General features: G+C 38.8%; 2 long non-coding RNA genes across 3 annotated transcripts; one reads left to right on the forward strand and one right to left on the reverse strand.

Moving 5' to 3' along the window:
- The first annotated feature begins 1477 nt into the window (after positions 1-1477).
- On the forward strand, positions 1478-22000 carry LOC137408572 (uncharacterized). 2 transcript variants are annotated; one of them, XR_010980097.1, is made up of 4 exons: positions 1478-1608; positions 18922-19122; positions 19303-19423; positions 21372-22000. It is a non-coding gene; the product is annotated as an uncharacterized lncRNA (long non-coding RNA). The 2 variants fall into 2 exon arrangements; XR_010980098.1 differs by having other exon boundaries at positions 18922-19052.
- A 1225-nt stretch (positions 22001-23225) lies between these two features.
- LOC137408634 (uncharacterized) lies at positions 23226-25077 on the reverse strand. The gene is made up of 3 exons (XR_010980104.1): positions 24528-25077; positions 24049-24181; positions 23226-23799 (listed from the first exon to the last, which is right to left on the reverse strand). It is a non-coding gene; the product is annotated as an uncharacterized lncRNA (long non-coding RNA).
- Between the last annotated feature and the right edge of the window lie 601 nt (positions 25078-25678).

The raw sequence follows: 25678 nt of genomic DNA on the forward strand, positions 1-25678 counted from the left end.
AACACAGCTGTAAAGTCACTTTCATCCATTTTCAATTGCTCTGGATCATTTTCTGTCACTGCACCTGCTGCACAGTGCTGTCCTCAAAACCGCACATCATTATTACTTCCAACATACACTCCTCCCAGCATGGTTAGAATGTCCATTCCAATAATCATCTAGGCATCACACACAAGCTGGGGGGCAACCAGGCATCTAGCTGTTACATTTGTATTATTCACCAACAAATGTACTAGTGCTTCACCACAGCATCTTGTACTTTCACCATTTAGCATTTTTACTACCGTTTGTGGTCCACGTTTTGACAAGCCCAACTCTTGACAAAGCTGACTTATAAGCACAGGCTGTTGACATCCAGTGTCCACTACAGTTTTTTTCATGCAATCTTGTATTTTGATGGTGATAAATGGCAGCACCTGACTGATTACTTACGTTGTGGAGGAACATCACGTGCTGACGCTCCCCCGGACCATTTCCCTGTTGTGCAGCCTCCTTGCCAACAGCACAGTGCTTTGCCAGATGGCCTGGCTCACCACATGTGTAACATACCTGGGGCTTTCTTTTCTGTTGCCTAGGAGTAGTATTACCCGGACAATCATGAGCAAAATGATTTGAGCCTCCACAAGTAAAACAACCTCGTTTGTGTTTCATCATTGCACCTGCTGCACATGCCATCTCAGATGCTTTGGTGCTCAGCATCATTCTTGCTCGAGCTACAAGTTTACTCAAACCTAATTTTTCTACTGATGCCATGGATTTTAGCTGAATAGAAATATCTATTGGCAGCCCTGCCATGAAAGCACATTTCATGATTGGTTCCGCATCATTTTGCTCCACTAACGCTACTGACCTTCTGATTTCAGCCAGATAAACATCAACTGGTTCACCCTCTTGCAGCACTCTTTTTTGCAGTTGCTCATAAGCTGCATAACAGTTAACTCCAAAAGCCATCAGCAATGCAGATTTTAGCTTATCATAATCCTCTTTTTCACTGTCCGGCAGTTGTTTATACACTGCGAAGGCTTGTCCAGCAAGAAACAAGGGCAGAAATGTGTGACGATCTGTAATCTTTTGTAATTTTCCAACCAGTTCTAGCTTATCCAACCACTCACTGAATTCTCCACTGGAGATGTCCTCATACTTGGTGATTATATCTGACAGCTTTACTGATGCCATTGTTGAGCCGAAATAGCTTGTAAGTTCTGAATCTTGTTCTACTAATCTTACTAAATGCCTCTCAACTACAGCTCTGTTGTGATACTTTCCTTTATTGATGAAGCATACATATTTTACTGACTCCAGCAACACAATGCTCCTAGCATAACTCATCAACAGCAAAAACAGCTGCGAAAACCACAGCATAATTGCTTTATAATAACATACCATAACATACCTTAGGCAAGACTAATGACGAAAACATATTGTGATTACTTTAATAGATGATGGAGTGTAGGTCAGCGCTGAAACAATTATAAATGACATACCTAACGACAGACCTAATCCTACTAAGCATATGATACGTATTCCAAGTCACAAGTTATGCCTACAGGTTTTTCAATTCCCAAAAGATCCTGAAAGAAGGAATGCATGGATTGTTAAAGTGGGCAGGTAAGATTCACATTGTTTTTAGTGTTTGCAATTGTATAGATTTAGATATTACTATAAGTTTAATGTTGAACTGATTAGTAGGAAAGCTAAGGATAGTTGTAGACTATTATTCACAGCCGTGTCAGGCCTATGTGAACGGAGTCAAATTTGTGGTTCTCCATTAATTTGCATAAAACAAGCCTGTTTATAATTTTCATGAACAAAAGAATTGGCAAGTGATGGTATTATAAATATAATTAGCATTGTGAATACATTTAATTGTTTGTTTTGTCGCCCAACAGGCCCGTATTCCCTGGGGCGGCTGGCCGGCTGAGCCGTCCCAGCTTTTTGAGAATGTTTTACAGCTAAGTACAGTCAAACTCGGATAACCCGCCCTCGGATAAACTGTAACATTTCATCTCAAACACAAGGTTAACTCGAACGAATTTGTTTGGTCAGTTCCAACACAATGATAAACTGCTTCAGATAACTCGACCTCAACATCATTTATTCGAAAATTTATTTGCCCAATGGCCATGGACACGGTTTTTATCGCTGTAGAATATCACTTAATTCCAAGCCATATAGACAAACATGAACTTTTAGTAGTTCTTAGGCGTCATTATTATCATCATTAGCGGCAAAATATTCTTTTTAACGACTTTTATAAAGGTTTGCAAAAGATCAAGTTTTGCCAAAACCCGCTTGGCCATGTCCCATCAAAGGCGTAAAACCTCCGAAATAAAATCCGCAAATTGATCTTTGTTGAAACGTTCAAAAGAAAAAGATGCCTTTTTTTCTGAGCGTTTTAACTGCGGTCAAGTTTTGCCTATTTTACTTTAAAAACGTCTCGTCAGTCACATCACCTAAAACAAAACAAATCTCAAAAAATAGAAAAATGTTGATATTTTCCGATAAAATTTTTTTAAAACTTCATACGAGAGGCCCAGCTGAGGCCCTACATGAGAGAAACCTGTTGGAAGCTTACACCGCCCCCCTCCACACTCTAGGTGTTCATAACTAGTTGCCTAACATTAGCCGCCCCAACTTGCAACCAGTGAATACAGGCCTGTCGCCCAAAGTTGTGAAATTGCAAGTAAACACAATTTAGCTAAGACATTCTAGTGCAGAAAATATAAGGTATTTACTATGAAGTAGCGGAAAACCTGTAAATATGGAGTTCTCATTTTTACAACTGCTATGTGAGTTAGAGTAAAACCTGAGCTTTCTTGTGGTATACTTGATAGTGCTCTAAGGTTACCCAAAGTAGTTTTGTTAACTGATAAACAAAGACAGGTAAGAGCAGTCCATTGTAACTCTACATAAAAGTAGGCGTGGCCGATGTTTGTTAGGAACTTTCGATGTGTTTGTATAGGCTCCGTTGGTGGCGTAGCTCTCCCTATACAACACTGCACATACTGTGTGAAACTATATGTCACTGTCTGAATGTATAGGAATGTTAAAACCATTGAACTTAAAACCTCATTTTGAGGGGTTTTGAGTTCAATGGTTAAAACCCATGGCTACTTACGTGTATATGCCACACCATCATATAAGTTTACATCATTGATTATTTTGTGTGCTATTAATCGTTTTTTTATGTCATCACCCTGTTCGCACACATTACAAGTTGTTGTTTGATGTTTACATCATTCTGTGTGCTACTCATACCATAACAATTCTTGACGTATTAATGAGTGAGTCCTCTAAGGTGCAGACCTGCCAACCCAAAATTGGGGCAATGCTTGAGATTTGGTTTTAGGTCAATTGATGTATCAATGATAGTATATATAAAATTGTGGAAATTGGGGCAAAAATCTCACGCATTTTCATTTTTTCTTTGGGGTGATTGCGTGAGTCTCACGCCCAATGTGGGAGAGTTGGCAGGTATGCTAACATGCCAAAATTGATAGGATATATTTTCTGGTTTCCGATTCCGGCTTTCGCGAACAAGATGTGTTTACTTGAGCTCTTGTTATAGTCTGGTGGCCACAGGGCATTTTTGTGTCGTTTTTTTTGCCAAGGTGGCACGACAATGGGGTATAACGAATCTTAGATTTAATGGATAGAATAAAATATCTCCTAACTTTTTTATTATACCTACCGGAATTATTCTTGTCAAGCAGTGATTATTTGTCATTAAAAGATGGGTAGAAATGCATAAATGAGATTTCCCTTGCGCCATGCGCAATTAGCCAAATCAGCTAGGTAAACATAAATCTATGCATTTGTTTAATACGGGGTGTATTTGCATTCACCGATAACATTTGTGCCCTTAGTCTGTTTCCGCTGTTCCGTGTTAGAAACTGCCGTATACGTCGGTTAGTAGTAGCGCAAATTTAGTATCTTCTATTTAAATTGATTACCACAGCTAGCTATTATCAGTTACATAATTCATTATAATCAAGTTTTACATGCTAAGAGGTCAACAAAGTTTTACTAACGGAAAAAAGCGATAATCCAAAGTTTTTATGAGATGTAGAGCACCATCTACAAACAGTCAGATCGCAGCTCGCAGTGTTAGTCGTATGTAAATGCCACACTGAATGCTTGAGGAAGATTGCTAGTGAGTCGAAATAACAAAGAGCTTCTCAAGTTGCAAAGAATCTCAAACCCCTGAAAAAAATAAGGTGAGATGATAGCAAACTCATTTACTTAATATTTATGAATAATTAATCAAAGATTAAATGCATTGCTTTATTGAAAATCTTGCGTTTCCTTCACTGTGTACTGTAGTCAGTTGGATCAATGAGTGATAGGTGTTGATTATAATGAATCAAACTCTCAAGTCAAACTTCTCAGTCCAGATTTTACATATTGGTTACAAACTATACAATAAACTAATCTCTGTCGTAGGTATTGTTGCTGTGTCTTCAGACACTCACTGTTTCATACACTCAATAGCTTAACTCAATTTGTTTAATTTTTAGGCTAAAACGGTAGCACTACATAACATTATAAGCTACTTATATTACTTATACTTACTTATACTAGAATACCAAGATTGGGTATTTTTTTTAATAAACCAGTAATACTGGACTATTTGTAATATAGAATGCCTCTGCTGATTTTTATTAAGACTTAGCTCGCCTATTTACAAAATTGGAGACTGTATCGCTCTTTGAAACGTCAAACCAATATCAACACAAAGTGTAGTACCTTTATGCAAATGTATGATTGTTATTTAACTGATGGTTTGGTTAATTTTAAGTTACTATATTGTGTCATGCAGAACTTATCAGTACTGTATTATTGTGTTATTACACTATATTGTATTGTATTATAATAGCTGTATTATGTTGTATTGAACTGATTTGAATTGTGCTATAGGACTGATATGTTGCATTATGTTGTGTCATATTATATATATTAATACATATTTTGTTGTATTTCATTAATCAATTGTATTATATTGTATTGTTATAGCACTCACATATCAATTATTACCTTACAGAAGTATGCGATGTATGAGTTAACTAATTATTGTTGTGGTTAAAGCTAAAGGGGGTACATCTATTACTTTTATGTAGGGTTATGCACATTGCGTACACGTTCGAATCAGTATTGTAGCTTTTCCTATTTTCAAGTTTTAAATTTATTGCTACATGCTTTGATAGATCGTTTTTCGGGTAGGTTATGATCGATAAATATTGCACCATAAATGTATGTCAGCTCTTATATGTCTATATGATCATTTTGTATTTTGAACGCATTGTCTCTAATGGATGCGATTCTTTACATTGTAGTCGGCCGCCAGGGACTTGATATGACAAACATTTCTCGCCATCAACTTAGCCACTGATCTGCCAGAAACCCTCTTCATACTCGTTACATTGATACCTGTACAACTACTGATTGACAGGCTATACTGTATACCTCATTGGGTACACTGGTTGTGACGCAGACTAACTAACAATCTAATGTAAACTTAATCTTTTAAATGAAATTATTATTATTAAAATTATTTCTTTTTTATTTAACTGACATCAATATGCGAAATTTCTGGCTTAGCTTTAGATTTATTGTACTGGTAGCATATTAAAACCATGCAGTATTTTGAAACCATCTATGGTTGAAATGTTGAATGTAACCAGTATGATGGAATGTGTGGTGCAGTATGTTCGATGACAACCAACTTTCTGGATGATTAATTAATATCATGTCTTTGTATGGGTATCTTAGTACTTATGATGACTAGTATGAAGACTATGAAGACTTATGAAGACTAGTATGATTATTATATAGCATGTTTACCAAAGTACATAGTCTGTTTATCATGATACATCAAAAACTGTTAATTGCTTTTAGAAAGCATATTGCAAAGTATTTAATAAAACTATTACATAATTATAATCTTAAAGCTCATCATCACCGTCTAATTGATTACCATCCTCAATCTCGTCAGTCATTTCATTACTGCACTCTACACAGCCGCATAGACTTGCAAACTCTTTTTTTTTGCATGAGCAACTGGTCCATTGGACAAGCTGCCTAGGAATAGCTCTTTGCTCATCAGGAAAGCATTGCCCAGAAATCTCATCATCATCTTTACTCCAGATATGGTTTGTGGGATCTGGGGGCACCATTAATGGTTGAATTTTCCACTGCTGTATTGCTGCTTAGTAATTGACCCTCATTAAATGCCGACGGAGAGAACCCTCTTGGTGGAAGGTTTTTTTTCATAAGATGTCCTTGATGAGAACAACCTGTATCTGGCGTCGGCTTCACTTGTAGAATCAGACTTGCCATAAAGATGCAGTGTTGAACGTGTTAGTGCGTTGAACAACTTTTCATCTAATATAATGTAGTAGTTGATTATATTGAATTATGTAATCCATGACAGCTAGCTTTGAAAATCGGTATAATTAGTAAATTAAAGTTTTTGATCATTACTCCAAACGCCGGCGGTCGCTCAATGAGACAGGAAACTGACAACAAACCTAATTGATATCAGGGTAATTTAATACCCCCGTACTACAACATGAGGTAAATGTTGGTCTACGGCTCTGATTAGCTGGTCCGACTGACTGCACACGGCGTAAGAAAATATTTATTTTTGTATAACTACTCACCATTTAATGGCAAATTACTCTTAGCTTATCAACTAAAATACCGGTAGGAAACTAAATTAGTAATGAATAAATTAGAAACATGTTAAAAGTGTCAAGTTACCATAGACTCCATCTTCTGCCACCTGTTGACACGATAATGCCCTGTGGCCACCAGACTATTATGTGTGGTTGTGGATAAATAATTTCACGCATAACTAATCCGAATTCACACACAACATCAGTGTTGAATTTGCTTGTCATATTCTTCTATTTTGAGTATGTTTAGTTTGTGCACTTCTGCTTAACTTGTGGGAACTAATTTAATTATTACCGGTTTAGGTACAGCAATGATATACAATCTCTACTGGGGGATTGATCTCTCCACTGGTGGATTGATCCCTCACTGGGGGATATACAATTTTCACTGGGGCCCCCACAATGGGGGCCTGTATATTATTGGGTACAGTGAAGGTGTTAAACTATTGTAAGCAATACTCATATCTACCAGTCAGAGTTACTTCTTTATTCTATAAGTCAAACGATGAAATGCACAACTAACAAAATTCTAAAACAATAATATTAATGACAAACAATTAAGAGAGCTAATAAAAATTACATCCCTACTCCAAGGGTCGTCTATGCTTGTTGATCAGTCCTGTACAGCTGTGAGTTTTGACAATCAAACGAGAATCGTGAGAGGCCGTATGTCGAGAGTGTCAGCAGTTGAGATAGTGGTGTAGAAGAGGCTCAGCTGATGAAGGAGAAGGAGGATCCATCGGTAGAGAAGAGAGAGAGCGGCTCCTTAGCAGGCTTAGGGGAGAGCATCCAAGGAGGTCCTCAGGAAGAGAAAAAGATAGCGTTAAAGATAGGGATAGAGATGCTGAGTCATTGGAGCTGTTCTTTTTTATAGATGGCTGGCATGTGAAATGGTTAGCCTGTGTGTAGGTTGAGTTTAAGGTTCAATGCTTTCTGTCAGGCGTATGAAGATATTTTGTTTGCGTAAGTTTCCAGCTGGTGCACGTGATGTCGGTGTGTAGGGTGGAGCTCGTGACTTACTCCTGGTATCTAGGTCATGTTTGACAGGGATGGCAGATCTGAATGCGACTCATTTGACTTGTCTGTAATGTTTCTCTGGTGGCTTTTTGATGATGGTGGTTGGTAGGTTTAATTGCTTCCACTTCCCTTTGGCGGTTTTCGCAGGCTATGTTGACGCAGTTTCCATGACTGAGTTCTTCCAATTCTGAAGTTTCTAATTTTCTTTTGATGTTTCTAATTATTGGATCTTTTGATGTATTTTAGACATCCTGCTGCTTGTAGGTATTATATGCTTATCCTGTGGTCTGGCTGCATTCCCTGTTGGTATCTTGTTTTTGCAGTATTTCCATACAACACCATAAAACGACATGTCCTTTCTTTTTTTCTTTTTGTTTTGAGCCATGCTATATGCTTAAATATATCCTTACACCGTATATTCGTTACCATGTATATGCTTAAACTCTTTCTTTAATCACTAGCAAATAAGTTTATTGGACATAATTAGATTATTGTAAGACTATTGTGTCATTGTAGAAAAATTGTAAATTAGGTTTGATTAATTAAAGATGTCATTGCATCAAATTTGAGTTGATTTAAAGGTAAGAAGTTCTTTGTCTATCAGTTGATAAGTTTTATGTTGTGTTAGGCGATCTCATTGTCAAGATATTTAAAGATTATAATTGAAAAAAATTGATCGCGGTAAAAACGCTCAGGCCAAAAAAACTTGCCCAAAATGATGTAACGAGTGATACAACCTGTCTCTATCTCTCGTATTCACATTGGCTATTGCGATAAAAGTCTAGTCTTACGCGGCTCTATTTGCATAAATTTTATTTTGCATTTGCTCATGTTGGCTAGACTAAAATTGTAAATCTAGTTACCAATACATTATTATGAATGCCTCAAACGCCTCAAATAAGGGAAATTAAAAACTTGTCATATTAGCTTCCTCTAAATGCTGTGTAAACATCTGAGTACCGACTACGATTCTGCCGGTTCACAGTAATTAGGTTGTCGACTTAAACTTATTTTATCGCGGCCTTTGTATCGGGTAAGTTCTCAGTTACTACATATAGGAATACTCGAGAGAGATACCTGTTAGTCGAGCGTTGATGTCCTCTTAGTAAGCCTCCAGGTTGATGAATGCCTCCCTAGCCCGATCTCTGTCCTCTCATGCGCATCTGGTTAGTCTGAGCAATCAGACACCTCTTACACCTCCCCTCCAAGTTCGTTCCGACGTGGAGTTGTCTTCTGTCAGAGGTGCACCCACACCATAACTAAAATAAATTCACATGCGAACAGCAGTATCATGTGCATGTTTTTTTTGCGGTGGCTAGATAAAGTTAATGGTGGAGCATGTTAGTTGTATATACAGTTCTATGAGAGGTGAGTCAGATATTTGATTGTTTTTTGTTTTGTTAGCTATAACATATCATTAACGACAATTCACCCTTAAATGTTGTAGGGTTGACCCGCTTTACCTCTTTAATCCATTCCTTCGATATTTGTCTCCTAGGATGAAGCCCATCCCTCAAAAAATAGTTTCTGAATGCATAAGAGTGATGTCTTCTAGTAAAAATTCTCTTATGTAGGTATGGCGTAGCCCAATTAGTTTGCATGTTAAAATCAACTATTAACTGGTTTTCAATAACGATTAGGCTTCTGAGCAGTTCGGTGTTGTTCTCATGCTTGATAGCAGAATTCCTGTTGTACTTATTGAAGCAAGCCTGGTAGATTGTACAGAGCACTATGTTAATATTATTAGCCCGGAGTGCCCTTAACCATGGATGTAGTATTGATTTAGGTGTACCATATGGGCGGTCAATAAGCATACATTTCCTTTCATGTGTCATTTTAGTGAATCTCACTGGACCTATGTGCAAGTATGTGAACGAATCCCTGAAAGTATTTACATTATTAAAGATGTGTTCAAGCAGATCTATTCAATCGGCTCCTGATATGAAAATGGTTGTCCAAGAGGAGTCATTCAACTCCGTCACAATGGAATTGCCCAGCACCAGCGTCTTCATTCCTGGGATAAATAATATCTAGAGTCAAATCTGTGGATATAATGACTGCAACTATAAGTTTAATCTAGTGGGCTTTTTTAATTGCCTACCATAGCGGCTCCTCTTAACAGGAGATTTAAGTGAGAGATTCTCAGGAGATTTCAATGGTCTAGTGTCACTGATTAGCTGTTCTATGGGTCTGTGTAATCTCTGTTCAACTGGAGTCCCAGGAACTGGTGGTGTGAATCTCGTCAGGGGGCCCATTACCAGAAGTTCTAGGAAAACAGGGTTCTTGGGCCCAGATGTTGGTTGACCGGCAAATCTTTAGGAAAGACATAAGAGATTTCGAGGTAGGATGCATTCGTCAACCTGGAGGCTTACTAGGAGGACATCAACGCTCGAATAACACGTATATCTCTCTCTCTCGAGTAGTCCTATATGGTGTCAGAATAAGCGTACCCATGCTAGTGTTGTTAATTACCTTTAAGTCTAGTAGTGAAGGTTTGGCTGAATCTTACCAGGAATACTAACTATAGTCTGCATTGTTCGGTACTTTTGAGTTAAGTTGAGGGTTTGGATGAATTCTAGGAACTAAATAATTAAGTAAATAGTTGTTAGAAACCAGTTATCTAAATAAATAATGGCGGAAAGAAGTAAAGATGATCGCTTTGTAAAGAAATTAAATTTCAAAGATGAAAACCTTTCAGTATCATGGAAAACATTCAAAAGACAATTTAATATCCTCAGAATAGCCAAAAAGTATGGTGAAATAGAGAAAGTAGAGAAAATTGCAAACCTACTAATGCTAATGGGATCAGACAGTGTTCCTATTTATGACCAGTTTAATTTTCATGCGACAAAAGAAGGTACAACAAGAACATGGGTGAATGTAATCGCCATGTTTGACAATCATTTTGAACTTTTAGAAATTTACTTTATGAGTGAGTGAAATTCAACAGTCTTAAACAAGGAACTAGGTCAATTCACCAATTTATCACTGAAGTTCATACTCATGTCATGCAGACACCTGTGACTACGACAACATGTGTGACCAGTTGATAAGAGACAGGATTGTGGTAGGAGTGGCTGATAACAAACTCGGAGAACAAATTATTGATGTCGAAGCGTTAGACTTAGTGGCTTGCATTCGAAAAGCTAAGCACTTCATATTCCACCATGCACAAGACGCAAAGTTATTAGGGGAAACCCATGATGATAATTTAGATGCGGTAAAAAGTTATACTGCAATTAGCGACAAATTCAAAAAGCGAACTTACGGTCAACAGGTCAAACTAAAGTGTTTGTTTTGTAACAGACTCACATCTGAGAGAGAGATGCCCTGCTTGCAACGCTACTTGTTATATCTGCAAAGAGAAAGGGCACTGTGCTAGAGCTAAGGCATGTAAAGCAAAAAAAGGATCACAGGTAAATATAACTAGCGAGCTCACGAAGGAGTCCGAGGGGCTGGAGAATTTGTACTTTGGCTCTGACTCGGAATGATTAGACGAAATGACGATTGAAAATATTCCCGAAACTCCAAAAGCATGGATCGCGAACCTCAAACTTAGTTCACATCATGTGAAATTTAAACAAAACACAGGAGCCGCAGATACAGCTGTGCCTGCGTATATGGCTAATCACTCTAACAAAATCCTCAGAGGCGCTGGAAACCATAGATTGGTTGTTACAGGCCAAACGGAGGTAACATTGTCCTCTTCGGAGATGAAAGTTCGTGAAACAGTTTATTTTGCTAAGAATTTGGTGACGCCGCTGTTCGGAAAGCCAGCTATTTCTAAATTAGGTCTTATTAATTTCACTGATAGTGTGGAAACAGATATACATTGGCTTGCAAGCTACCCAGAATTGTTTAAAGGTTTGGGAACAATGAATGCTCAGGTGAAAATAACTCTGGAAAATAACTGTACACCATTCATTCAAACTGTTCCTAAGAGAGTACCGGCTGCGAAAAAAGAAATGCTGCAAAACGAACTCGATAGAATGGAACAGCTAGGAGTAGTCTAGCGTTGATGTCCTCCTAGTAAGCCTCCAGGTTGACGAATGCCTCCATAGCCCGATCTCCGTCCTCTCATGCGCATCCGGTTAGTCTGACCAATCAGACACCTCTTACACTACTCACACCAGAAACTAGCTACTAAACAAAATAAGCACGCCGCCATCTTTGAAAATAATATGTTCGAATATATAGCGAAACCAACTGCATCCCAAGAAGTCATGTATAGTCAACGTTATCTAGTCATTATCATCTAGTACCATTATCAATTTGTTGAAAGAATTTGCTGGTCACATTTGATTAGTTAATTCAAGTACAAAACGAATGGTTTTATGAGTTGCCCGAAATGGTGAACGCAAAGCAACGTCAATTTCTTTGAAATCGATTAACCCAGTTATTCTGGCAAAGGATTTCTAAAGCCATTCTTGCACCTGGTTGGCAGTTTGTGGACTCGCCTGTTTTCACTTAGTAGGGCGGAGCATAAAAATGTTTGAACTTAATATTTAGTCTGTTGGAATTGAGTCGAGCTATGCAGAAGTACCTGCCAATATAGCTCGGCTTCCACTTCATAAATCCATTCATCAGAGAAGATTTCAGCACAGATGACAACAGGGCTATGAGGTGTTCAATATGTTCTGCAAATCTTGTTTTGCATTGTCTTCAACAATATTATTTTATATAATTTTTACAAGCCAAAAAGTTTTTGTTGCAGCATAAAGTTTTTATTAAACCATCCATCCAAGTCGTGGCCATTCACATTGTTTCATCTCATATAATAGGACAAATTAATCTACTGCAGCAAACTCAAACAAAACATATTATGGTTTGTGCTGCACACATTCGTGTCTCTTTTTCCCATATTTGGCAGTTTCCAGACCGACTCGACTGCTCCCCTAGTGAACCACATAAACATATTGTAACAATAAAACAAATGTCATTCATATATACGTCGTTCTAATGCGTATATATTGAAAGCTTTCAATTTGGGAGTTAGATTGCGAGTGTAATTTTCAAAATGAGTAAATGTTCAACAAAAGCATAAATACGCAAAGCCAGTAATTCAAAGTTTTGTTTCTGAGAGTTGAAGGTGCGCATTGATCAATTGATGTTCCTCACTTTCTACAAGTGAGAAATGAACATAAATTCTAATCATAAATCTAATGTACTAGCTAAAAATGCCTAAGAAAATTTTAAGCAAATGTTATAGCTAGATGAATTGATAAAAAGTTGTGAAACGATGATTCGTGAGAGCAAAAAGTTATAATGTTACTTATTAGTAGATGTATTCATGACGACTAAAATTATTACCATTAGTTTAGAATATATGCAAAGGATACTCATAGGTAAAGATAAATTTATAACCATTCTCTTATCTTTCTCTGCTGCATGGCGATGTTGACGCCTGTCAGCTCTAACCATAACCTGTCTGTCCCAATCTTTAAAGGTTGACTTGCAACAAAATTCACATTACAGTTATTTGATATGAAAAGATTCACCATGTCTTACTCTGTTGTGTTGTAGGTGCAAAATATGTGGGAATGTGATTACACGCTCTTAAAAGCTAAAAGACGAACAGTTAATCACAGCCACACGAGACCGCCGTCGTTTGGATAGTGTTGACTTTTATAACCTCAGTTTAATTTTTTTCAAATAGTTTGCTGGGTTTTCCAGCTTAAGGTTTGCCAACAAAATTTGCCCAAAGCTGTACATAAGTGACTATAAGTTCTTCCATTTATCCATCGAAAGGTTTATGTATAAGTATTTGTGTGTATTTTGTGTGAACAAAGCAACCAAAAATTGTTAAGCAGCATAAAGCTTCAATGATGGCACACCAACCTCTCCATTGTCATTATCATTAACCACATAGTGTTACCTGCCCGTATCACAATAGCTACAAGCAACCTCTTGGCAGTCCCCACTACCATCGCTTGTGCACAAGCCAATAAACGCTCTCCAGCCTAAATTGTCATACGATGGTCTCTGTCTGTCTAGATCCTCCTCGCTGAAGGTTTCCTATCAGCGAAGGAGAAAGGCATGGCAGCTCAGTAACTCAGCTCACATGTTCTGCTTTCTTCACAGAGGCTTCTCTTGCAACACTGATTTACTGCTGTATATAAAATGAGTACAGCTAAAACTGCCCTGGCTTTGTGTAAAAGCCAACTTTTGTATTACAAGTATTATTTGCATAATTGTACTCGACCATCACATGACGGCGTAGTCGAGAAAAAAAAAAATCTATCTATTGTTCCACTTCCTAATATACTACCCAATACTGCCTAACACTGTAAAGGAAACTGCCCATTCCCTTTATTCTGCGCAAGGCAGTCAAACAGCAACACCGAGTGTTAAGTGCCAATGTAATAGGCTATATATTTACTAAATAAATATATATCCTATTACATTGGCACTTAACACTCGGTGTTGCTGTTTGACTGCCTTGCGCAGAATAAAGGGAATGGGCAGTTTCCTTTACAGTGTTAGGCAGTATTGGGTAGTATATTAGGAAGTGGAACAATAGATAGATTTTTTTTTTTCTCGACTCCGCCTTCATGTGATGGTCGAGTACAATTATGCAAATAATACTTGTAATACAAAAGTTGGCTTTTACACAAAGCCAGGGCAGTTTTAGCTGCACTCATTTTATATACAGCAGTAAATCAGTGTTGCAAGAGAAGCCTCTGTGAAGAAAGCAGAACATGTGAGCTGAGTTACTGAGCTGCCATGCCTTTCTCCTTCGCTGATAGGAAACCTTCAGCGAGGAGGATCTAGACAGACAGAGACCATCGTATGACAATTTAGGCTGGAGAGCGTTTATTGGCTTGTGCACAAGCGATGGTAGTGGGGACTGCCAAGAGGTTGCTTGTAGCTATTGTGATACGGGCAGGTAACACTATGTGGTTAATGATAATGACAATGGAGAGGTTGGTGTGCCATCATTGAAGCTTTATGCTGCTTAACAATTTTTGGTTGCTTTGTTCACACAAAATACACACATCTTATGGTGTACCAAACAAATCCATTCGAGTTAACCATGTGTTCGAAATATCCGATGGCGAGTTATCCGAGTTTCACTGTATATATATTTACTAAATAAATATATATACAGTGAAACTCGGATAACTCGCCATCGGATATTTCGAACACATGGTTAACTCGAATGGATTTGTTTGGTCCGTTCCCACGCAATGATTAATTGCTTTAGATAACTCGACCTTTACTCCGTTAACTCGAACAGTTTTTTGTCCAGCGGTTACCGAGACGGTTGTTATCGCTTTAGAATATCACTTTATTCCAAGCCATAGAGATAAACAACAACTTTTAGTAGTTCTTAGGCGTCATTATTACCACTATCGGCAAAATATTTTTGTAAACGATTTTTCCAAAGGTTTGCAAAAAATCAAATTTTACCAAACATCCGCTTGGAGATAGCCCTCCGCAAGCAAGGAGAACCCAGGTGACCTTCAGATAAACTTTAAGAAAAAATCGGCAAAACTAGTTTTTGTTAAAACGCTCAAAAGAAAAATATGTCTTTTTTCTGAGAGTTTCAACCTCGATCAGGTTTTGCCTATTTTAATCTGAAAATGTCCTGGCAGTCACATCACCTAAAACAAACAAACAAATCTCAAGTAATAAAAGGAAAATATTTATACTTTCTGATAAAAATTGTAAAACATTACACGAGAAGTCCCTTAACTTGCAACAAGCAATCAATGCTTTTGATTTATGTATAGTTTGTATATGTACTGATAGATACAATAATACATGCACTTGTGACAGTGTTCTCCTAACTTGAACGCTCTGATAACTCGAACACTTTCTCTCGGTCCCGTGAAGGTCGAGTTAGCCGAGTTTCACTGTATATATAATGATACATTCATGCAACCAAGAACATACATACTGCCAGAAGTCCGTTTTCTAACATCACCGTCATTCTAGCTGACCTGTTCCTGTGCGGAGAGTCGTGGACTCATTGTCTCGTCGGACTCGGGACAGCTGTGCTACTGCACGACCTGTAGGAGGCCTATGGTTGTGCTCTTCCTGTCGGTCGGCCATCTGTTTTTTAGGGGGCGATCAGTCACGATCAGCTTTGGTTGTCAGAGCAGTATCTCCAGGTCGACCGGCAACTTTCTGGCACACAGAAAGAATCGCTAGCGAGCCTGCTCGACTAGGTACACTGCACCGCCGTACTCGGCCATTCAGTGGGCTTTCTTGTGAGCCATCAGCTGGTCTTTCGATATATGCTGATAACGGCAGGGGCAGGCGTATACGGCAAAATGCTGTATCTCGTGTTGCCTATTCTTGCGTGCACTCATCATGACGCCACACATACCACAAGTACCCAGCTCTCTCAATGCGTCTTCCAAACAGTTCCAGGTACTGCTGCTGACGTATCACTCCATTTGCACGGTCTCCTTTTTTGTGGCTGGACCAGGGCCAGCTTAATGCCGAATTTCCGATCCAAAGGGGTGGCTGTGTAGGGGTTGGCGACCGAATGGGCTAAGTCCCAGTAACACATGAGACCTAAACCGGCTTGGTGATCAATTCAGCCCTCCCCACTTCTTCCACCCAGTTGAGCCGCTCGTGGATCTCTAACGGTGCCTCGGCAGATGGGCTTTGCGGCATTTTCTTAAAGGCATGCATGCCTGAATTCACTGCTGTATCGTAGCTAGAGTGCCGACCATGTGTGTCTCAACTCAAGCTTTGCTGTTGATAGCAGATTGGTCCAAGAAGACAGTCTGGTTAAAGCCCTTCTCTGAGCTGCCATGGGGCTCTGCTGTACTCGCGAGGGTAGCCAAGCCCATGCTCTGATACACAAACCCAGTTTCTTCTTTTGAGTCTAGCAGACCCGCCAGCAGCTCCTTTTTAGTAGAGTCTACTCTCTTCAACGTCTCCGTTAGAGAGTAGAAATCCTTTCCGAAGCTTACCATGTTGAAATCCCTAAAATTTTTAGTGGTTTTGTTCGCAAGAGCAAAGCAGCTTTTGACTGGCAGCTCTGACAGTGCAGAAACATAAAGCATAATGTCATCAACATTCCTGCTCACTTGGGCTCTGACAGCGTTGTCCCTGTTGTGCTCCTCATTGGCTTTCACCACGGCTGACCACTTCCACTTTCCGTAATGTTCAGCTGGTCGAGTGTTTCTAGCTAGCTGGGGGTTTGTACCTAATGACCCCAGGTCTTTTCTTCTCTGGGCTAATAACCTGGACTGGTGCTGGGCTTGCGGGCTCAAATGGCTCTTGAAATTTCTTGTTGTTCCAGTCTTTTCTTCAATCCCTGGCTCATTCGGAGCTCCTGCAGCCGGCTTTCCAGCTCTTTGCTGAATACAGAGGTGCCTCTTACTTTGGCCTTGCCAGCTCCAGCTTGGCTTTTTCTGTCTCCTTGTCCTTTTCATGTTTGGTCCTTTTCTCGGCACTATGGAGGCTGGTGCCTGTCCAAACTCCTCCGAACAGGCATTGAACAGGCATTGAATGGTTTTAGCCTCCTGTCATTTTGCACTAAGAGCTGGCCCTGTCGTTCTATTAAGCACGTATGGTTTGGCCAGACCTTCTTAATTTGGAAAAGCCCTACAAATTTTACCTGCAGTTTGGGGTTGTCCCCTCATCTTCTTTTATTTAAAAGCTAGACTCAAGCTCCCGGTGCATATAGGGGAGGCTCTTTTTGGTCCTCTTGCCGGATAAACATCCGCTCCTTTCGGAGGGTTGCGTGTGCTTCCTCCAGCCTTTTCAGTGTCTTCACCACATATTCATTACAGGGCTAGGCCTCTGGTGGTGGAGGATTGATCTTCGGCTGGTTAGCAAGTCACAGCTTTCGTCCGAGTATCAGCAGATTGGTCATCTCTCCAGTGGCTGAGTGTGGCGGTCCATGGTATGCTCGTATCAGCTGAAAGAGCAACCTGTCCCACTCCTCTTGAAACCTGGTCAGCAGTAGTGTTTACAGGGAGTCACCCAACTGTCGATTGTTTCGCTCAACCACATCATTGTCTTGCGGGTAAGAGGGTGTCGTGTGCATATTGAGTTGGTACAGAGTTGGCGCAGCTTGGTTATCAGTTGGCTCTCGAATTGTGTACCCTCTTCGGTGTAGATCTGTTTCAGTGAATCCATGCAATAGAACACCTGCTCATCCAATGCACTCGCCACTGCTGCAGCAGTAGCCTTCGGATGGTCTGGTAACACCATAATCCACTTGTTCCCTTTCCAAGTCTATGGCATTGGTCCCACCAGGTCCACGGTTATGGTCGGCCAGAAGCGCCTGGCATAGAGCCCATGCGTAACAAACATCACCACCCTTGATCAGTCTTCATACTATGGCTGTCATCTCTGGCCAGTACCAGGTCAGTCGCAGCCGGCTGATCATCCTACCCACCCCAAAATGAGCAAAAGCTGAGTCTGCCAGATGGCTGTCTCTTTAATGGCTGGTGAGCATACTGCACACCATCACGACTGGCCATGGTTGGAGGTCCGGGCCTCCAGTACCCCGCCGGACCTAGCCTGGGGAACAGACAAATTTTATGCAGCTGGCAGTTCTTGGCCTCCTAGCTCCAGCTGCTCCCGAGTCGGCTCCTCGGCCCGCTCGACAGCGCAGAACATGGATCTCTAACCACCGGGCTACTCGCTTGGAGGGCTTATTCCAGCGACACGGCCACTGCAGAAAGGCGTGATCCGTTCATAGGAGGTTTTGTTTGTCATACTGGTATGGCCGGAAGTGCTTCACGGCCTTGTCCACGGCTAGCAGCTCCCTCCGAGTCACACAATGATTTCTCTCTGCGGGGTCAGCGTTTAATTGAAGAAGGCAGCTACTACTACACGTCCAGCTACTCCCTGCTCCGAGGATAGCTGTTTATTTAGCTCATTTTTTTAAATTTCATATAAACGATTTCTCAACAATCGGAAAGCATTCTGTAAATATGCTCTACTAGATGTTGAATGGATATTCCATGTATTCATATCCAGATACACCGGTATATGGTCATGGAATTGTAACAGGTGTTACAAAATTGAACAGATTATCAGTGCAATTGACTGGTAATCCTAACTCTCCTCTTTCTGTTCATAGATGATATTGTTGCAATCTAAATCAGAAAAACACTAGGTTTTTCAGTTTAGGTACTAACAGCGTACGAATCAATGAACCTTTAAAGGATTACGCAAAGTATAGATATATATATATATAAACTTTGCTTCTGTTTGGGGCGCTCTAATTTTTCTTGTTCAGTTAATCTTTTTATTGCAGAATGTCTTACAAAAAAGGTTAAGGTATTTCATCGTAAAGGTCCCAAGTGAGACTGTTTGAAGATATTGTTATGCAAACATGGCCGAGATACCAACAGAAGGAAGAAGGAGCAATACAAAGATAAAGTGTCAGTGAGTGACATAGCGGTATCTTCGCATCTAAGGGAATGATGTACTGCACTCATATATGTCAATAGCAATGGTGATTTTCTACATATGTCAGACTAGTCTGTTTTTTCTTACCAGAATTATAATATGTATTTTGTTAATATTTGTGGTGAATTGCTAATTTTTGTTGTTTCAACATAGTCTCTGTATCCGCTTCTCTCAGTACATTCATGCTTTGTTGTGTCATATGGAAATCTATACAACTGTGTTGTAGCAAGAGATTAACTCTGAACATTCCATCAGTGAGAAAACAGTGAAATCTGATTCAGGCCACGATAAAGATGAATTGCCCTGCTGGATTGACAAAAAGAATAATCAGATATCCTGATTTCTAGGTTGGTGTTTCAAAGTTGACCAACATTTTAAATTTTGGTTAGACGTGACAATGCCAGCATAAATCTTTTTCGTAACTATTCACTAATATAAATAGCAGTGCCAACATTGAAACAAATCACATGCTATTACTTTAAAATTCTAGGTGTTGTCCTATGTCAGTTATGTACGAGCTCTGATCCAAATGTTTCCGGAATGGAGTTGTATACACTTGCACATTGGCAAGGTAGAAAAATTCATTGCAGCGTTTGCTGGGAAACATCTCCAGAGTGTTGTCACAAAATTTCAGGTTGCTATGACAACGCACTCTCATGTGAGCCGACGATATGTCAAGGTCTGTCTGGTGCTTCCAGCGATTTAAAAAAAATTTATCGTCACATGTCTAATAAACCAAAACAGCGTAATTGCATTAATTTTCATGTGAAATTAGGGAAAACATCGATATAATGACCTTCGAAATAAAGTTTTGATCATTCCTGAAAGCTTCCTTTAAATCGTTGCAAGCATGCATCCTGAGCTCCTTTTGGTCATCAGTTAGCAAGCGTGGCACGAACATTGCTGCGACTCGTTTCATGTTTAAATCATTGGTTAAAACTTTTTGAACAGTTCCAAAACTAAGTCCAGTTTCTCCAGATATCTCTCTAATTGTTAAACGTTGATATGCCATGACTAGTGACCTCACACTGTCGTCTGACAAGCAAGTTCTTGCTGACGCTGGTCTGCCAGACCTCGCATCATCTTCAGTGCTGTCTTACTTTCACAAAAACGTTTGTGCCTCTCAAAAAGTTGTGTTTCTTAGAGCAGCATCTCCAAAAGCAATATTTACCATTTCAACTGTCTGAGTACTTGTTTTTCCTAATTTCACACAAATTTAATGCAAATACGCTGTTCCATTTGATTAGACATGACGATAAATTTGTTAAAAAATTGCCGAAGGCACCTGACAGACTTTGACATATCGTCGGCTCATGTGATAACGCGTTGTCATAGCAACCTGAAATTTTGTGACAATACTCCGAAGGTGCTTTCTAGCAAACGCTGCAATGGATTTTTCCATCGTACAAATATGCAAGTGTATACAATTCCATTCCGGGAATTTTTGGTTCAGACCTCGTACATGTACATCAACATTTTCCCAATATATTATTGATATTGAGCACTTATTTGTGCTTCTTAGTCTGATCAGGGCCATTTGTGCAGTTGTCAATGATAGAATTTATACCAACAACAGCCGTCACCTGTATATGTTTCTAAGTTGAAGTCGATGTCTGAAAACACTTCCGTCAAAACACAGAAAACTGATGCTGAAGTGCATGAAGGATGTGTGGCCATTGAGACTAGAGGAGTATTATTTACTCAGTCTACCCAAAGTGGAATGCTATAAAAATCACCCAGTTGGCAATGTATGTTAAGGTATGATCTTCACAATTAATGTCTTTGAATATATTCGTATGATTGGCTCCCGTAATATATAGAATAACTCTGCAATTACGTTATTACACATTATTCACTGGGCCCAGTCTATACATGTTATAAATAAATTTGTGCATGTCGATGATGGATTCAAGAGTCACATTCGTCTTATGGTGTCCCAAGGGGTTAATTTCTTATCTGAGATGAGGCCACATGTACCGGAATATGTTCAAGCCATGTTCAAGGATGCCCTTCCTAACAAATCTAATGAAAGACATTGGTCTATAAATTGTGACATTGCCAATCACATACAGTGTGCATTTTCCTCCAGTGTGTTAGTATTGAATTTCTGTTGTATTCATTCTACAGCTGAAATTATCATTGGGTGTTTGCATGAATTTTTCACCACAATGCCTAAAAACCACATGATCAATAATTTTGCGTTTGCATTTGCATATGGGCAAATTAGTTTGTGCTGAAAATAACTAGGCCTAATCTATGTATGTAAATTTTTACCAGTTACCATCATTGTTATAGGGGTAGCGGCAGTGACCAAGATAGCTGTGCCACACTGGTAGAAGGCTGGTCAAAGAGACTTTGAAGATCGAACTCACTTCAGGCCTTATGCGCGAGACTCATAGCTTTCTGTTTGTGCACCAGGCCAGCGATCGGCATCATATACTGAAGCGTTATGGTGTTGAGCTACGTTGCTTAGATGCAACACTGATCTTGTACACATCTGCATACTTGAATCCGGTGACGAGATGGTATTGTGTGGCAGTTGCAACTAATGGTTTCATCGTTGGCACATCATTATGAAACCAACAGATTTTGACTCTTTCGCTGGTGCTGTGAATCATGAATGGCGATGCAGTTGTGATCCTCTAGGTTAAGTTTTTTATTTACATACATAATGCAAGATTTACGTTATGGCATATGTATAAAGGTATATGAACTTGTTTTACATGGTCATGATGAAGTTTAAATTCTGCCTTCATCAACAGGTATCGTTTCTGTTTATATATTGTAATGTCTCATTTTTATGATGAAGGAGGAGCTTTTTCTGATTCCATCATGGCCGATTAACACAAGCCATCGGTGTGGTATGTTTAATGTTTTTTATGTTTCTGGTATATACATGTACATCTTGGAAGACATTAGAATACATGTACAGTCAAACATGGATAACTCGTCCACGGATAGCTCGAACACATGGTTAATTCGAACAGTGTCTTTGGTCCGTTCCCACGTAATGATAAATTGCTATAGATAACTCGAACTCAACACTGTTAATTCGAACTGTTTTTTTGCCCAACGGATACCGAAACGGTTGTTATCGCTTTAGAAAATCACTTTATTCAAAGCCATAGAGGTAAACCTCATCTTTTCGTAATTCATAAGCGTTATTATTACCACCATTGGCAAAACAATTTTGTCAACGACTTTTCTAAAGGTTTGGTCAAATTTGATTTATACTGCTATACGATTAATAGCACGGGCTTGCCGGGTCACGCGCGCAAGGATTTTCGCCACGCACATACAAAACAAAAACAGCATGTTGTTTTGTATGTGCGTGGCGAAAATCCTTGAGTGCGTGACCCGGCTAGCCCGTGACGAATAGTTTTCCGACGTTGATTCCGTGTTGAATCAACGTCGGAATGTTGAATGTTTAAAACGTCTTAAAAATTGTTTTTATTAAACGTATACGTTGTCTTAGCTAAAAAAACTATTCATCGTTTGACCTAAACACAGAATACGTGTGTACATTCAATAAGTATCCATTCAAAAAGCGTGAGTGATATACAATGTACCGTTAAACCTCGTAAAACTTTTAATTGAACTGCCTCGGAGTGTTGCTCTTAACGAATCCCAGGTAAAGTAAGGGATTTCTCTTGGGTAACTTTTTCTTGAAGTTGCATAAACTTCAAGAAAAATCGGCAAAATTGATCGTGGGTAAAACGCTCAAAAGAAAAAGATGTCTTTTCTTTTGAGCATTTCAACAACGATCAAGTTTTGCCAATGTCAATCTAAAAAAACGTCCTGGCAATAACATCACCTCAAACAACAAACCAATCTCAAGTGATAGAAAAATCTCTATACTTTTTGATAAAAACGTTTTAAACTTTACATTAGAAGCATTTAATTTGAAACAAGCCATTTGTGCTTTTGATTTATATTATAGTTTGCATATGTACATGTATCTACTAATAAATAAGTAAATACATGGACTTGTGACAGTGCTCTGATAACTTGAACGCTCTGATAATTCGAACACTTTTGCTCGGTCCCTTGAAGTTCGAGTTATCCATGTTTGACTGTACTTGTTTATACATCTTTTGGTAATTTAATGTATTTTAGGCTTTTTATGTGTGAAGTAGTGAATGAGGCCTTTCTCTTGATATTAAATAAAAAATATATTATTGTGGGTATAACACAGATTGCATAATTAAGGTATTAAGAGTGAGGTTGAGTCATTGGCCCCACACTCAGGGTAGATATAAAAATTGCTGTTTGGTAATAATTGATGTTTCTTTATCCAAAGAAGACCGTGTGCATGCCTGCTAATATATTAGTTATGAACGCAACTCGCTCTACGAAACAGTAACGAGCTGAATTTATAATAATAAAATGTCATCCATAGCACCGATATTGTGTGAGTTACGCTGGTCTAACATGCATATTCTATTTTCAAGCAAATGATTTTCCATATATGCAAACAAAAAGGAGACAATGTTAGGTTGTAGATACTGTCCAGTAAGATTTGGTTGTTGATAGTGATATTATAGGTCCGTGGTGCTCGCTTAAACTGTTGTTAGGCTCATGAGCCACAATGTCTCATCTGTAACTTTGAAGGGCACAATTCTGACTTCTTTTTGTCAATCTGGCAGGGCAATCCATCTTTATTGTGCCCTGAATCAGATTTTACTGTTTTCTCACTGATGAAATGTTCAGAGTTAATCTCTTTCTACAACACAGTTGTATAGATTTCCATATGACACAACAAAGCATGAATGTAGTGAGAGAAGCGAATACAGAGACTACGTGGAAACAACAAAAAATAGCAATTCATCACAAATATTAACAAAATGCATATTATAATTTTGGTAAGGAAAAAACAGACTAGTCTGATATATGTAGAAAATTACCATTGCTATTGACATATATAAGTGCAGTACGTCATTCCCTTAAATACGAAGATACCGCTGTCACTCACTTGCACTTTTTTTGTATTGCTGCTTCTTCCTTCTGTTGGTATCTTGGCCATGTTTGCATAACATTATCTTCAAACCAATAGTCTCACTTGGGACCTTTACGATGAAATGCCTTAACCTTTTTTGTAAGACATTCTGCAATAAAAAGATAAACTGAACAAGAAAAATTAGAGTGCCCCAAACAGAAGCAAGGCTTATATATATATATATCTATACATTGCGTAATCTTTTTAGGGTTCATTGATTCGTACGCTATTAGTACCTAAACTAAAAAACCTAGTGTAATATCACTAAACAAAAACAGAAGGCTGATCAATCACACTAGCTATACATGCAATAAAGTCTGTCACTCATGACTCAAGGCTAGTCAAGGTAGGCCTAATTAAACATTATATATATATATATATATACATGTATATATGTGTGTGTTTACATATTCAAACTAGTAAATAACCACAGTTTCAGAGCATTCAGAGCGTACCAGCATTGAGTAAAGGGGTAAAGCTCTCATCTTGCTGTTTGACTACATATTTCATCGTGTGTTTCAGCTCATATTATTTTAGGTATTCTTGGAGATCAACTAAATTGCTGAATGGCCCTACAGTATACATCCTAATGGAGTCGACACCACCTTTAAGCTGGAAACATACAGCATGAGTACTGTAACAGTAGTTTAGGAACTAATACATATCGGTAATTCGCTCCGACTACTATTAACAAACATCTATACATACTGCATATTTACAGAGCCATGTCAACTTGGATTAAGGGGTTATGCTGACCAGAAAAAGGCGCAGTTGCTTAAAGTTAGCTGGTAATGTGCAGCGTATAAACACTGATAAACTGTACCTACTTCTGGCTAGGAACAATATTATTCCTGGTTTTCAGCAAGGCCTGCCCTACTTATCAATTGACTGAGATTTAAGCCATTTTTTGGTCTTAATAAATCTATGCAGTCACAATCAAAAGTTTGTCATTACAAGCAACCTCTCACACAACAAATGACAATATTAACGAAGAAAAGAGGTAGGGGTTTGGGATATTAACGCAAATATTCGGTAATAAAATGATTCTCGTGATAAATAGGCCTAATAAACGAAGAAACCAGCCTATCACAGAAGAAATACACAAAGTTCAATAACAATTGTTGCTGAACTTTGTGTTCTCTTCATGTGATGAACTAGCCTATATGCAAGCCAAACAGGGGTTTATATACAGGCAGAGGCAGACCTGCCGACCCAAGAGTGGGGCAATGCGTGAGATTTGGTTTTGGGGCGATTGATGTATCAATGATAGTATATATAAAATTCTATCTATCTATCTCGATAAAATATCTCTTGTGGCCCGATAAGCCTTTAGAGATAAGATGCGACTATAACGATAAAAGAGATCAGATATTCTTGTAAAATCGAGAGTTAAATAAAATCTGCTATTGAGCTTGTTCCATATATATATCAAAACTTCATGACTCGGTTAAAAAATGAGAACTTCATGGCATCTGTATTAATAGTGTGCCTAATATTAGACCCACGAGTAAAATAGGCGGAGTTGCACAGTGTAAACTTTTTAAAATCGACCATAAGGTCTTGATTTAAAATTTTCAGTAAAGTGTTTTTATCCTTAGTGCATCTT

The sequence above is a fragment of the Watersipora subatra genome, chromosome 11, assembly GCF_963576615.1.
Source record: "Watersipora subatra chromosome 11, tzWatSuba1.1, whole genome shotgun sequence".
Classification (NCBI taxonomy): Eukaryota; Metazoa; Bryozoa; class Gymnolaemata; order Cheilostomatida; family Watersiporidae; genus Watersipora; species Watersipora subatra.